The sequence below is a fragment of the Jatropha curcas genome, chromosome 2 (assembly GCF_041381405.1).
Source record: "Jatropha curcas cultivar XTBG-Jc1 chromosome 2, XTBG_Jcur_1.0, whole genome shotgun sequence".
Classification (NCBI taxonomy): domain Eukaryota; kingdom Viridiplantae; phylum Streptophyta; class Magnoliopsida; order Malpighiales; family Euphorbiaceae; genus Jatropha; species Jatropha curcas.
Window position 1 is genome coordinate 17910879 of NC_143152.1, and position 11660 is coordinate 17922538.

Below are 11660 nucleotides of genomic sequence, written 5' to 3' on the forward strand. Positions count from 1 at the left end.
CCATTTTCGGGTCCAAGGCGGCAGGTGCCGCCTGGCTCGGCGGCAGGTGCCGCCCAGTCGGTGGGGCGGCAGGTGCCGCCCATGCTGGGCGGCTGCTGCCGCCCAGGCGGTGGGGCGGCAGGTGCCGCCCATGCTGGACGGCAGCTGCCGCCGTGTCCGGCGGCCGGCACCGCCGTAGCTGGTGGTGGCCACCATGTCTCGCTCCGGGAGCTTTTTTGGGAGTTTCCGACCTCCAAAAATCATTCCGGGACCGGTTCTGCGATCCTCGTGAAATTCCGGACGTTTCAAGTACCATATTGACATATTTCCAGTAAATGTCCAAAATGGCCTTCGGTCCGGCCGGACTGTTTGCAGTCCGGCATTGACACTGGCTATCATAAAAATGATTTATGAGAGCCAGTGGCCGTCTGAAGGAGCAAATTTTGAAGGCGAAACTCGGACCTTGGGCCAAATTGGGATTATGGGGCCTTGGGCTGAGTTGTGAATTTTTGGACCCTAGGCAGAGTTTTGAATTTCGGGCCTTAGGCCGAATTGTGAATTTTCGGGCCTCTGCGGCCGAATGTGATTTTTCGGGCCTCTGTGGCCTGAATGTGATTTTTCGGGCCTCTGTGGCCTGAATTGTGATTTTTCGGGCCTCTGTGGCCTGAATGTGATTTTTCGAGCCTCTGGGGCCTGAATGTGATTTTTCGGGCCTCTGTGGCCTGAATTGTGATTTTTCGGGCCTCTGGGGCCTGATTGTGATTTTTCAGGCCTCTGTGGCCTGAATTGTGATTTTTCGGGCCTCTGGGGCCTGAATGTGATTTTTCGGACCTCTGGGGCCTGAATGTGATTTTTCGGGCCTCTGTGGCCTGAATTGTGATTTTTCGGGCCTCTGTGGCCTGAATGTGATTTTTCGGGCCTCTGGGGCCTGAATGTGATTTTTCGGGCCTCTGTGGCCTGAATTGTGATTTTTCGGGCCTCTGTGGCCTGAATGTGATTTTTCGGGCCTTTGGGGCCTGAATGTGATTTTTCGGGCCACTTTGGCCTGAATGTGATTCTTCGGGCCTCTGGGGCCTGAATGTGAATTTTCGGGCCTCTGTGGCCTGATTGTGATTCTTCGGGCCTCTGGGGCCTGATTGTGATTGTTGGGCCTCTGCGGCCGAATGTGATTTTTATTATTATTATTATTATTATTATTATTATTATTATTATTTTTTATGAAATGATCAAATGCATGGAATTATATTTGCAACTTAAAGATGTTTTAGCCTCTTTGAGGAGTTAAAAAGAAATTTTGCCTCTTAGAGGACTTGAAAAGATGTTTTGCCTCTTAGAGGGCTCGAAAAGAGATTTGTTTTTTTTTTGTGTTTTTTTTTTCTTTGAGAACCAAGGATCCACCTAAAGTCGAAATGATCAAATGGTTTGGTTTTGGATGAAGAATGGTTGGCTATTGGTTAGGGTTTCACCCTAGGTTTTATGTAAAAAGAGGTCGACGATAGTTGGGTTTCACCCTGGGTTGTGTATGTTAACACTTGCCCCTGAATCCGACCTGGAGGATTTCGCCCCCTGTTTGATGCCTTTATTAGCTGAAATAGAATTTCTTCTTAATGAAAGACTAGAAATTCCGTGATTACTTCTGTGATGGGAGAATGGTGAAGGTTCTTATCACTTCTTGCCCCCAGAATGGTGCTGACCATGGAATACTTCAAAACATTGGTGTTGTACTTGTCCAATCGATTGAGGAATCAAAGAGAACAAAGTCACTTATATGACTCGAGGAAATAGACAATGTTGATGACATCGCTCGTCTTGAAAGGATCGAAGAAACTATGGTCCGAGTGGAGACGAGGTATTAAAGAATTACCTCTCAACGATTATGTTTGACATTTTTAGGGTTGTTTTGGAAACCCCGGGGATTGACATTTTCCTTTTTTTTTTTTTTTTTTTTTTTTTTTTTTTTGAGGAATGACTCAAAGAGTGACGCTTTCAAAATGAACTTTTGAGAATGACTCAATTTTTTGTTACTCCTTATGGAATGACCACTGGTGATGGAGACTTGATTTTAGAGACTCGATTTAGAGACTCAAATTTTTCTTGTAGTGAATTTTGACTCGAAGGAACTTAGTGTTCATCCTACAAAAATGGACTCTCTAAAAGAATTCATGAAAGCACTTTTTGTTTTTTTTTTTTTTGTTTTTTTTTTTTTTTTTTTTTACCTAGTAGCCACCCTTTCGGGTTTTCGACTCTAGCAGGCTCTTTGCCCTAACTTTTGCCTAGACCGCCCTTTCGGGTTTTCAGCCTAGCGGGCTCAATTCTTGCCTGAAGCCGCCCTTTCGGGTTTTCAACTCCAGCTTTTATTTTTTTTTCTTCGCTTTATATATATATATATATATATATATATATATATATATATATATATATATATATATATTTATATATATTTTTTATATTGGCAAAGAGAAAATGCTTTTTATGATGCAAACTTATGTTTGTGACCGCGCCTTTGTGGCTGCCTACGTATCTCCAAGAACTCTTCGGGGGATGGGGAGAATCAGGTCTTTCGTAGTTCCTTCTGGGATGCGAACTTCGTGCTCGGCTGGTGCGGAATTCATCTCCGACTTGATGTTAGTGCGAAATTCCTTTCCGTCTTGGTGCGGAATTTATTTCCGACTTACTGGTGGGGCAAAATTCAATTTTGCCTTAATGCTGATTGTGGAATTCATTTCCGATTTGATTTCTTCGCTGGATTCCTTCACGGCTTGATGTCTTTGCGGGATTCCTTCCCGATTTGATGTTGATGCAGAATTCATTTCTGACTTGATTTCTTCGCGGGTTACCTTCCCGGCTTGATGTCTTTGCGGGATTCCTTCCCGACTTGATGTTGATGCAGAATTCATTTCTGACTTGATTTCTTCGCGGGTTTCCTTCCCGGCTTGATGTCTTTGCGGGATTCCTTCCCGGCTGGATGTCGATGCAAAATTCATTTCTGTCTTGATTTCTTCGCGGGTTACCTTCCCCGCTTGATGTCTTTGCGGGATTCCTTCCTGACTTGATGTTGATGCAGAATTCATTTCTGACTTGATTTCTTCGCGGGTTTCCTTCCCGGCTTGATGATGTTGAATCAACTTATTGACTCGAGCTCGTATGGTAGTGATGACCCTAGGCGAATCTGATTTTGTTGTTATAGTGGTTTTACCACGGGTTGACTGAAATATGACTTGTATTCATCACAAAGAGTTTTGAATACCCACATTGTGGTGGTAACTTAAGTTACTCGAGTGTTGAAGAAGCTTTTATGCTTTGAGTTTGTGGCTTTGCCATGTTTGAATTCTTGAGGTCAATTTGATTCCTTTTCTTGAACTCTATCTTCCTCTGAATTTGAAACTTATTTCCTCAATGGTTCTCCTCTCCATAAGGAACTTTGAGGAGACTCTTCCTTTTCCTTGTTTTGAGAAATGATCCTTATTTATAAGGACACTTGTACTTGTGCCGTGCCTGGCGCTTGATTTTCAAGGTGTTTGTTGTCATCCAATTTGTGGAAATGACTGCTTCTTTTAACTTGCTTTTTCAAAAATGTGAGCAGCCGCTTGGTCTTTGTCCTTATGGCTGAAATGATTTGTCATCTACCCTTGATGGGCTTGAATTTAACGGAGAGCTTGCAGTTGACCCGTTTTTGACAACTTGATTTCCTGTAGCTTTATCCTTGATTTCTTTCTTTTGTGCAGAGGTTCCTTTTGACCCGTTTTTTCTTTTGCTTGCTTAGAAGCAACCTCTCCATAAAGAATTTCGAGGCAACTTGATCCTGAGATGACCTGAGTAGTGTATGGATAGCAATGCGACTTCGTGCAGACCCAACCCAATTCCAAACATAACCTCTTTATTCTATCGCTTTTAAGCTCAAAATTCAGACACCTCTCTGTCGAAGCATCTTCCATTCCTGGGTTTTCGGTGAAACCATTCTGGTCCTAACCCCTTCAATCGGCTTTGCCTCAGTACTGTTTGAAGTCTTGTGTACCCTTTGCTGGATCTTTTCTATGATTACCCTTCAAAACTTCCCCTTTGATGGTGCTTCTTAGAATGCCCCCAGCTTTGATTGATGCAGAGCAAATGAATGGATGAATGCATTTTTCTTTGCCAATTTTTATTATCCTTTTTTTTTTATCATCATTTTTTTTATTATTTTTTTTTGATTTTTTTTTTATGCTTTCACAGGAAAAGATAGAGAGAGAGTATAAACATGATTGGAATGTAAACTGATCCCTTTTTATTGATAAGACAAAATTTGTGTACAAAAGACACTTAGATTTACAAATTTAAATTGAATGAAAACTTGAATGGAAATGAAAATGAAAAGAAAAAAGAAACTAGGCCCTAAAAGATAGACTCTAGGTGGACTATGATGGACTAGGATCGGATTGACTGTAGTGACTTTGTTCTTCTCGATGCTTCAATCGATCAGACATGTTGTTGTTGGTCTTGAACAATTCCTTTGTTCGGTTGGAGGTTTGATATCAATCTTCTCAAACACAAACTTCATTCATTTCTAAGAGAAGTTCGAAAGGATCGAATAATTCTTGTTCAGCAAAATTATTTTTTTTTTCATTAATCCCATGGTTAGGCAAGGGATTGGTTGATGTTCAGCTTGCTCTTGGGGATGATGGACCCATTGTCAACCAGGTCTTGTAGACGATTTTTCAAATTCCAGCATGATTCGGTCTTATGCCCATGTCCTTGATGGTACTCACAGTATTCATTGGCTTTGAAATTCTGGGGCAGGGGGTTTGGTAATGGCCTTGCTTCTAAGGGCTTCAGTAAATTTGCTTTCATTGCTTCTCGGAATACCAAAAGGATTGGCATGCCGAGATCAGTATATTGCCTCCTTGGCTGATTGCTTCCCAAATTCCCAACACGTAAAGGATTCGTGGGGATTATACTGGCTATTTCATTTGTCTCACTGGACCCAGCATGATTCTGCTTCTTGTATGAGTCTTCTTTGAGTTGACCCAACTGGATTAAGTCTTCCACCGTAGTTGCAGTCGCAATGAGCGATTGGAACGTAGGCAAATACTGTGTTTGAAGCTGTGACTGGTAGACAGGCAGTAAATTCTTGATTATTATGTCAACTTGTTCCTGTTCAGAGGGTCGGTTGATCATTTGAGCAGCTTTGGCTCTCCACCTCGAGAGGAACGAGGAGAAGGGCTCATTGTTCTTTTGTTTAGTGGTTTCCAGCTCCCTCCGGGTAACATCCACTTCGATATTATAATGATACTGCGTGTTGAAAGCATTGCATATGTCCCCCCAATTCTTCATTTTGGAATGATCCAAGCTTACAAACCATCTTAATGCAGCACCAGTCAAAGATTGCTGAAACAACTGAGCTAGGAGCTCGCTGTTCAGGCCAAAGGGGTTGAGGGCACCCACATACATTTTCAGGTGCGTTTTGGGACAAGTGGTTCCGTCAAACTTATCCATGTTGGGCATCTTGAATTTTGTAGGTAATCTTGCTTTGGGGAACAAGGACAAGGAGTCCATGTCCACCACTTCTTTGTGTGTTTTAAGGGCAGTAACAGATCTTTCTAACAATTCCAGTTTTCTCTCATTTTCTGAGCTTCCAACTCAGAAGCAGTTTTGGAGGGCATTTCTTCCAAGTTAGGGATAGGGTTTGAGGATGCAGATGTAGCACCAGGTCCTTGATTGGAGGCAGCATTACCATTTCCCCCAACTGGAGCCCCATTTCCATTACTACCGCCTAGTTCAGCTAATAGGGCAATTCTTTGGGCAGCCAATGCCTCATTCATTCTAGCCTCCATTCTGGCTTCCAGTTGTTCAATGAGGTTTTTGATGTCAATAAGGGATGCCATTGGTGCAGTTGAAGTTGGTGGGGTTGGTGATAGCACTGTAGGTGTGGCTGGGCACGGGTGGTCCTTGGAGGGGTACCTGTGAAAGGACATAGTCAAAATGATTAGACTATCCTATATAAGGTGTTTGCATAGGGTATGTGAGATACTGTGAGGTAGGGTAATGTTGGTATGCTAGGACACCTAGGATAGGACCCAACGGGATATGATATGTAAGGTAGAATGTTTAGGGCTGGATACCTCGACTTTTCGAAAGGCCCTAAGTTCTCAAAAAAATTTTTTTTTAGGCCTTAGGGGCCAAAATGTGAATTTTTGGGCCTTTGAGGCCAACATGTGAGTTTTTGGGCCTTAGTGGCCAAATTGTGAATTTTCGGGCCTCTGTGGCCAAATTGTGAAGTTTTGGGCCTTAGTGGCCAAATTGTGAATGTTTGGGCCTTAGGCCAAATTGTGAATTTTTTGGGCCTTTGGGGCCAAATTGGGAATTTTTGGGCCTTCATGGCCAAAATGTGAATTTTTGGGCCTCTGTGGCCAAATCGGGAGTTTTTAGGCCTCTGTGGCCAAGTCGGGAGTTTTTGGGCCTCTGTGGCCAAGTCGGGAGTTTTTGGGCCTTTGGGGCCAATTTCAGAATTTTTGGGTCTCTGGGGCCGAATTAAAGAATTTTTGGCCTTTGGGGCCAAATTGAGAATTTTTCAGGTCTAAGGACCAAAATGTAATTTTCTAGGTCTCGGGGACCAAAATGTGATTTTCAACTTTGAAATGGAATTTTTTTTTTTTTTTGGAATATGGGATGAATGCGTGAATGCGCACAACATCACAACATAATCCATTTTTAATGGAATGATTCAGCATCATCGGGTGCATACAGTCCTAAAGGATAGGTTCTATAGGCTATGACACAAATAGAGAATTGGCTTATTAAGGGACCCTTGAACCTTGAGCATGGATATACCTAACCACATGTGAAACAAAGAGTTTCGCGTGGGTCCAACGGTACGCATACTCATGGGCCACCTCCAAAAGGATTAGAGATGGTTTGCGGTAACAGGGAGGACGCTTTGGCTGTCCGTCGGCATAATCAAAGAGACCTGCCGATCAGTGCTACTTGCTATCCAGACTCAGAAATTTGAACAGAAGAGAAGAAATTCATTTGAAGTTCATTTTTTATGCAATGGAGAAAAAGATTCTCAATCGTGCAAATAAATCAACAAGTTTTAATGTCTTAATTAAATTTTTCAATTAAGTTCAAATTTCCTCATCAAGTATTCTTAAAGAAAGAACACTTGATTCGTGCTAGGATACCCTGCAAAACAAAGCATTGTAAAATAATACCCTAAAGAAGGGCGGGTTAGTTTACACAACAATCGTAGTCCGCTTTATGCAAAATGATTACATAAATCCCCAGTGAAGTCGCCAAACTGTGAACCCCTTCCCCAAATGTCATAAGCATGTGATGCATATGATGAATGAGAAGAAATACACGTAATGTGTGTGAGTCGCCACCTTGTTTAATTATTTTAGGATAAACTAGGAAAAAACCCTAAGTGACTCCATTTTTAATTAACCTAGTTACTAGATTAATTATCCCAATGATTAAGGCACAATCTACGAACCCGAGATGGATCCCGAGACTATGTCATGCTGACGAACTAACCGATGGATGAATGCTTTGCAAGGTGAATGATGGATTAATGAAATGTTTGAGTGATTTCGACTTGCCGCTCGGGGTTAAATCCCGAACGTGCCTACGTACTTCCGTTTGAATGGAAGATCAAAGTCAACGTAGTTCGATAGGCCTTGTTTCAAGGGCTTTGAAGGTGTATGCTTAATGCATGAGTGTGTGTGTGTATGCTCCGTGCATGTTTGTGTATGCTTTGTGCATGTTTGTGTATGCTTTGTGCATGAGTGTGTATGCTTTGTGCATGAGTGTGTGTATGCTTTGTGCATGTTTGTGTATGCTTTGTGCATGTTTGTGTATGCTTTGTGCATGAGTGTGTATGCTTTGTGCATGAGTGTGTGTATGCTTTGTGCATTTTGTTTAGGCATCTCGCCAAAGATTGATTGAATTTTAGGCATGTTGCCAAAAATGTTGATTTTAATGGCTTTTAGCAAAAATGATTTGATTTAGGCAATTGTTGCCAAAATGGTTGATTTTAAGGCCTTTGGCCAAAATGTGTTGTTTTAGGCAATTAGTTTGCCAAAAATGTGCGATTTAGGCGATTGTCGCCAAAATGGTTGATTTTAAGGCCTTTGGCCAAAATGTGTTGTTTTAGGCAATTAGTTTGCCAAAAATGTGCGATTTAGGCGATTGTCGCCAAAATGGTTGATTTTAAGGCCTTTGGCCAAAATGTGTTGTTTTAGGCAATTAGCTTGCCAAAAATGTGCGATTTAGGCGATTGTCGCCAAAATGGTTGATTTTAAGGCCTTTGGCCAAAATGTGTTGTTTTAGGCAATTAGTTTGCCAAAAATGTGCGATTTAGGCTTTAATGCCACGATTATCAATTAATCGGGCGTTCGAGCTTAATCACAATTTATTGTCGAAAGGCTTTTAGCCACAATTATTGATTAATTGGACTTAAGCCAGATTTATTCGAAATAAGGCAATTGAACCGTAGTTATTAATTAACTAGGCTCTTTTAGCCAATATTGTCGGATTTAAACTTTAATACCACGATTATTGATTAACCGGGCATTTAAGCTTAATCAAATTAATTAAGGCAGTTTATTTACCAAAAATAATGACGTGGATGCATTTATGCAATTGTAGAATTATTAAGAGTAGAAGAGAAATATGCATGAAGTGCTAAAATTAAATAGGCAGAGTTTTATTTACATACCTGATTTAATCGACGACCGCTTCTTAACTCCAGATTAAGCTCCTCGCTTAGGAAATATTAATTAATTTTAATTTGTTTAATTTTAATGTCCAAATATCACAATAAAAATGCAATAAAAATTAAATTAAATGCAAAAAGCGGTAAAGAAAACGCAAGGAGCGTGAGAGGGAGAAGGATTTGTCTGTCAACACAGACAGGGGTGTCAAAAATAGGCTGAAAATGGTCTATTTATAGGCCATTTTCGGGTCCAGGGCAGCAGGTGCCGCCTGGCTCGGCGGCAGCTGCCGTCCAAGAGGCTGGGCGGCAGGTGCCGCCCATGCTGGGCGGCAGCTGCCGCCGTGTCCGGCGGCCGGCGCCGCCGTAGCTGGTGGTGGCCACCATGTCTTGCTCCGGGAGCTTTTTTGGGAGTTTCCGACCTCCAAAAATCATTCCGGGACCGGTTCTGCGATCCTCGTGAAATTCCGGACGTTTCAAGTACCATATTGACATATTTCCAGTAAATGTCCAAAATGGCCTTCGGTCCGGCCGGACTGTTTGCAGTCCGGCATTGACACTGTAGAAAAGTCAAAGTTACTGTAGCAAGGTCAAAATTTGAGTATTCACAATGCCCGTGCTGGCGGATCTTCCACTGATGCATCAGCATTCTGGGATTTGCTGGACCCTCCCATGAGCGCTCGGGTCGTTGCTACTGGCTTTGGCGATTACGCTGCGGGACTCCGCCGTACTCAGCCTCGATTTCCACCCGCCATGCGCTATGCGCTGATGGAGCGGTGGAACGACTGCACCCACACCTTCGTCTTCGGCTTCGGGGAGATGACCTTGACACCAGCCGACTACACCGCTATTGCCAGGCTCCGGTTTGATGGTCCGGTTGCTCCTCTAGACGCTCGGTACTAGACCGCTACTCTAGGAGCACAGCTGGTCCGCACCTTGCTCGGTGTGACCACTCAGACCCGGTACACCGCGCAGGGGTGTGTCTCCTGCGAGGTGATATATCGCTTCTGGGCCGAGCGGATCTGGACGAGGCTTGCCGCATGGAGAGAGCTGCCGGTGGATGCTCGGCCTGCCGCCCTAGCCTACACTCGGGAGGAGAGGGATCAGGCGGTCCGGTCCTTCCTTTTCTACATCATTTCTTCTCAACTGCTATGCACCTCCCAAAATAAGGGAGACCCGGCGGTGCTAGTATGCTTGAGAGATTTGAGCCAGGTCGGCTCTTATGACTGGGCCACTCCCGCATTGGCTCACCTCTATCACGGTCTTGATGTATGGACCCGGGGTAGTGGTGAGTCGAACTGGCAGTTCATCCGGCCACTTGTGGTAAGACTCTTACTCTGCACCCTCTTCTTTTTTATCATCTTATTATTTTTTACTGCTCAACTGCATACTGAACTTATTGTGATCTTTACTGTAAGTGTGGGCCTACGAGTACCGCATCTATCCAGGCGATCCGAGTGGTGATACCCCGGTTGACTCCTGGTGGATTCCTCGGTATCTGGCGCACTGCCATCATACCTTTTCCAGTTCCGAGGATCCGCACTACTGGAGGTGCTTCCTGAACGACAGGGCCTTATCCGATGTAAGTACAAGAATCCTCTGAACAACATAGCTTTCCTTTTCTTTCTCATTGTGCGATTACTGATTCTTCTGTTTTGCAGCTGCTTCTGACTCCCTGGGAGGGAGAGGCCTGGAGGACCTATCCCGCTCGTGGGGTAGCAGAGCTATATACTCGGTCGAGGCTCCTGCTGTGGGGGTACTGGCTTGACCGGTACTTCCTGGGGGAGAGAGTCTACGAGCTCCAGGTGCCCACGGCTTAGCGGCGAGTGCCCCAGGCTCCTCCTCAGCACATGTGCTTGCTAGAGGGTATGACTCGGGACGACCTGGAGGCGAAGTATGAGGGCTCTTCTACTGACACCCCTTTGTCGGCCAGTGATTATTCTACCTACTTCTCCACTCGACTGTAGGCCCGGCTGCCAGAGGTTCGGGAGTACACCCAGGTGATTCTCTTGTTTTCAATTATGACCCCTTTTTCTTCAACTGTTTGAACAAGTGACTAAGTATCTTCCTCTTTGACTCGTTGCAGGAGAGGAAGAAGCATAGGACGGCTGCCTACTATAGAGCAGAGGCGGAGGCCGAGGCGGAGGCGGCTGCTCCGGCTGGACCAGTGGGAGCTGTACTGGGCTATGTCCCATTCCCTCCAGGCATGGAGGTGGCGCTGGATCCTGCCCTGGGTCTCGGGTCAGCTATCATTATCCCGGCGGATCTCAGACAGGCTCCTCCACCACTGTAGCTGGATCCTGAGCATGCCACACATGTGAGTAATAAACTGAATTTACTAAGTAAAGAAATACTTTACCTGGATCATTCTTTAATGAATGTTTTTCTGTGCTTGCAAGTGCCAGCTCAGAGATACCAGGAGCTGTGCCGGAGGTTTGGGTTCGCCCGGTCTTTCATTGCCCGGCTCTATTTTGAGCGTCATGAGAGGGTATGAATCTCTTTACCTTTTTCTTCTTTTTCTTTGTAAACCCTTCTTACATATGTCTGCTTTTACAGGATCTGGAGATCAGGAGATTGCGGAGGCACCAGTCTCGCCAGTCCAGTGCTGTTACCCGACTCCAGCTGGAGGTGGATCGACTTCGGACGAGGCTAGAGGTGGAGGGGATTCCGTTGGACTTCTCCGAGGACGAGGAGGATGATGATGGCTCCTCATCCGATGACGCACCACCATCTCCACCCCCTCAGGCAGCTGCTGGTCCCAGCCGGAGGCGACGCTAGCCATGCTTCTATGTTTTGACCATTTTTTGAACATTTTGTAGTTTGTAGGACTACATGAACAGTTTTATTAATTTTACAACATTATTTACACTTTTTACAATATTTTGCTTTTATTATAGTGTCATTTATATGTTTATTTCTTACAACTGTGAAATCTTTATCCCTGCAAAAACAAAATATAAACACAAAAACGCAAAATAGCAGTGTCCCACTTATT